Source organism: Jaculus jaculus, chromosome 1 (assembly GCF_020740685.1).
Source record: "Jaculus jaculus isolate mJacJac1 chromosome 1, mJacJac1.mat.Y.cur, whole genome shotgun sequence".
Classification (NCBI taxonomy): Eukaryota; Metazoa; Chordata; class Mammalia; order Rodentia; family Dipodidae; genus Jaculus; species Jaculus jaculus.
In genome coordinates this window covers 34,867,091-34,871,694 of record NC_059102.1, presented here as the reverse complement: position 1 = coordinate 34,871,694, position 4,604 = coordinate 34,867,091, and the positions used below count along the sequence as shown (strand labels likewise).

At 41.9% G+C, this 4,604-nt stretch overlaps 1 pseudogene; it reads right to left on the bottom strand.

Annotated features, from left to right (window-relative positions):
- Positions 1-2,020: 2,020 nt before the first annotated feature.
- Positions 2,021-3,404, bottom strand: LOC123460105 (annotated as a pseudogene).
- Between the last annotated feature and the right edge of the window lie 1,200 nt (positions 3,405-4,604).

Here is a 4,604-nt window from a genome sequence, read left to right as displayed (position 1 = left end):
ATTTTCATATAATAAAAGGGTTTTTTTTTTCTACATTACACTTCAATTTCACAGGAAGAGTGGCATACAATACCTAAACACAGAAGACAGCATTCATGCAAGATATCTAACTCCTTGGTACAATAATGCATACATTTCAAAATGATTGCACCACCATTGCACCAGGAGCTTTCTGCAGCTACAAGGTGGTGCTCATGGACAGCATGGCCCCAGTATCAACGCCTAGGAAGAAGCCACCACTTTTTATGAGTCTTCTCTTTTTGAGCTTTTTCTTCACTTTTCTTTTTTTCTTTTTTTTCTATTGACAACTTCCATACTTACAGACAAGAAGCCATTATAATTTCTTCCCCTCCCCCACTTTCCCCTACACAAATCCACTCTCCATCATATCCCCTCCATCTCTCCATTAGTCTCTTCTATTTATTTATTTATTTTTGTTATATTTTATTTATTTACTTGATACAGAGAAAGAGGCAAAGAGAGAGAGAAAGAAAGAGAGGGGGAGAGAATGGGCACACCAGGGCCTTCAGCCACTGTAAGTGAATTCCAGATGCAGGTGCCCCCTTGTACATCTGGCTTACATGGTTCTTGGAGAATCAAACCAGGATCCTTTGGCTTTGTAGGCAAATGCCTTAACTGCTAAGCCATCTCTCCAGCCCCTCATATCTTTTATTTTGATGTCACCATCTTTTCCTCCTATTATGAAGGTTTTGTGAAGGAAGTACTAGGAACTATGAGGTCATGGATATCTGGGCCAGTTTCTGTCTGGACGATTGCATTGTAAGCAGTCCTATCCTTCCTTTGCTTCTTACATTCTTTCTGCCACCTCTTCTGCAATGGACCCTGAGCCTTGGCAGGTGTGATAGAGATGTTTCAGTGCTGAGAACTCCGCATTCACTTCTCAGCACTATATTGCCTTTTGGGTCATCCTAGTGGTCATCACCATCTGAAAAGAGAAGCTTCTGTAACCAAAAGTGAGAGTAGCATTAATATATGGGTATGAACATTAAGTAAAGTGCTTACAGGGCAGTTTGGTGAGCAGAATATGTGCATTTAGCCAGACAAGAGCATATGTTACACTCCTAATGCTCATGACCTTCCCCACCATAGGCTTTTGATTAGATTTTCAGTACCAGGCATGTATGCCTCACCCATAGAGGAGGCCTCCAGCCCAATTAGAGAGCAGCTGGTTTCCACCCATAACAGACATGCCACTATTGCACCCATTCAGTCTTTTAGCCTAGTTGGCCAAACTTGAGGCTTGCAGTGTCCACTGTTTTCACTGCTGATGGCTTCTGTATCCAATAGTGTTGCATGCAGGGCATTTTTTTCCAGCTTGCTGTCAGCTGGTCTACAGGGAGAAAGTTTTCAGTTCAGCCCAGCTTGAGTTTTCAGTGACCTTGCAGTCCAGGCATGTGGGGTCTTCAGCAATAGGGTCTTACCATCTATTCCTGGTGGGAAACCAAGGGCCTTAGCAATAGCCTGTAATGTTTTAGGGGCAACAGAGACTTCCCTGGGCAACAACTTACTGGAAGGTATCCCATCCCTGGCACTGATTTTTTTCTTTTTTTAATATTTTATTTTAATTAATCAATTTATTTGACAGAGAAAGAGGGAGGAAGAAAGAGAGGGAGAGAGAATGGGCACACCAGGGCCTTCAGCCACTGCAAATGAACTCAAGATGCAGGAGCCCCCTTGTGCATCTGGCTAATGTGTGTCCTGGGGAATCAAACCTGGGTCCTTTGGCTTTGCAGGCAAACACCTTAACTGCTAAGCCATCCCTCCAGCCCTGACATTTTTCTAGTAACTGTCTATGGCATCTGGGTGTGCCACTATCCAAAAAAAGTAAGTTTTCATATGGCTTATTCACAATATCTTACATTTTGATTATCCCTTCCCCAACCCTTCTTTTATCCAATCTCTTCCCCTGACCTCTCTTAGGTCATTCCACTCCCAATAATCTTTTCTTCTACTTACATATATACAATATCATTCCCTAAATCTTCATTTTTCTTAATAAATTCTGCTGTTTCTGCTTCTTAGCAAAACTGATAACAGCAAAATTGTAATCATTAAATGTGGAGCTCTGGAAATCAAGATGTTTAAAACCTTCAGTCTTCTTGGGTGAAGAAAACACTGTGTGTTGGGCTGGAGATATGGCTTAGCAGTTAAGCGCTTGCCTGTGAAGCCTAAGTACCCCGGTTCGAGGCTCGATTCCCCCAGGACCCACATTAACCAGATGCACAAGGGGGCGCATGCATCTGGAGTTCGTTTGCAGTGGCTGGAAGCCCTGGCACGCCCATCTCTCTCTCTGCCTCTTTCTCTCTCTGTCTGTCACTCTCAAATAAATAAATAAAAATTAAAAATAAAAAAAAACACTGTGTGACATTTCAAACTGATTAACAAACAAGGTGGTCACAAACTTTCCTAGATGGAAGATATCCACAACTTTCCTGATCAGGTCATCACAGGAGGTCTGACTTAAGTTTGTTTCAAAGCTGACATAAGAAATTCTGGTTCTGAAATGATGTGAATTGTCCAATCAGTTCATCCGATTTCCTTACATTCATCGAATACCCACAAGGATTGAACAGTGTGGCATCAGTGACAGAACCTGGTATCAGGTCACAAATTCCACTCTCATGAGTTACATCCTTTGTGGTAACATCATCTTTCTTGTAAAACTGGTTCATTATTACTGGTCAAGCTCACTCATCAGAATTTCCAGTGTTTGATATGGCTGACTGATTACCCAACTCTGGGAAATCCAAAGTGTACAAGCACAATTGGTCAGAATTCATATATCCCATACAATATGCAGCTCCCTTTGGAAAAATTGCATTCAGAAACTCTGTTTTTTCTTGGAAATTCTGATGTGGGTACCCTTGGTGAGAAGACTTCATGAAATTCTTTTTTTGTTTGTTTTTTTCAAGGTAGGGTCTCACTCTAGCCCAGCCTGACCTGAAGTTCATTATGTAGTCTCAGGGTGGCCTTGAACTCATGGTGATCTTCCTATCTCTGCCTCCCAGCTGCTGGAATTAAAGGCGTGCACCATCACACCCGGCCTTTAATGAAATTTTTACAAGAATAAAAGAAGCTTTGAATTGAGTCAAACCACTATAATCCCTAGCAAGCTTTAATAGGAGAACCAGTGTTTTCAACAAGAGGGTGTCTTTGCAATGAAACGTCTTCTAGAGACAAACATGCTACTCTCATTGAGCACATGAGCTTCCTGCTTGACAGTTTTCATCACACTTAAGACTGAGCATTGCACGTGCTTCAAAAGAACATCCCATTCAGACCGCAGGATGGTGCAAAGATCCCTGGTTAGCATCAGATGGCTGCCTGGAGAACCAAACCTCCAGCAAATTCTCTGTCCCTTCAAAAAACTGCACAGCTTCCATGACTGTGAGAATAGTGAACAACCAACCACCACAGAAAATCAACTAAAATTAAATCTCTTCTGCCTGCACAGCTGTAGATTGTTCCAGCTGCATTACCAAAGTTCAGGTTCCTTTTATTTTTTGTTGGTTGTTTTTTTGGTTTTTTTTTTTGTTGTTATGATTTTATTTATTTATTTTTTAAAGGATTAATAAAATTTTCCCTGCTGTTTTCATGAGTGAAAGCTGAACTTAAGTCTGCTGGAAATAGGGGCAGATAGAATTCAGTCTCTGGTAGTCCACTACTTTCCCAGTTAGAGAGTTGAGCGAGTGCTAGTTAATGTCACAAACTTCATTTGCATTTTTTTTTTTTTTTTTGAGGTAGTGTCTTGCTCTAGTCCAGGCTGACCTGGAATTCACTCAGTAGTCTTGGGGTGGCCTTGAATTCGGGGCAATCCTACCGCTGCCTCTCAAGTGCTGCTCTCATTTATAAATTGTTATATTGGGTGAGTATAACATGGTATGGTTTGCCGTAACTTTCTTGGTTTGGGTTATTAGTGAGGGTGGAGAGTTTATTCACATCTTAATCTATAACACAGACTTATTTTGTATAAACTGCATGAGATAGGCTTTAAGGGGACAAGGGGAAGATTTTAGGAAATGAGGAACATTAGGCCCTTGATGAGAACTAGCCACCAGTGACATGGGAAACTGAGGCGCAAAGAACCGGCACCAGAGACTGAGTGCAGAATCATTTTATTTTCACACCAGGGGGGGCCCAGGAGAATCTCTTCCAAAGCCTGGACTCTGATTCTTGGTGGTTTAGAGCTTATATACTTATCTTGGGCTATTTTCAGAGCTCGGAGGCCTTGCCTAGCACCAGAGACCTTGAGTATATGATAGGCAAGTTTCACAAAAGCAGGAAACATGGTTAGCAGACAGATGTCTGCAGCTGCGCTGTGGCGATAAAAAGAAACCTAAGATGATTTACAAGAGAAGCTGCCACCAGGAGATCATGGCCTTGAAACAGAACAAATACTACAGTGTCAGTCAGCACAAAAGGCTATGTAGCACAAGCCTTAACCATGACGAAAGTCTGTACAGTACAGCACATAATTTTGGGGTTAAGGGCTTTCAAATTCCCTTTCCCCAACTTCACTTCACCAGTGCTCTCACTTCCAGGACCCGAGTTCCTGAGAAGGCTAAGAATAGCCAGTGAACTTA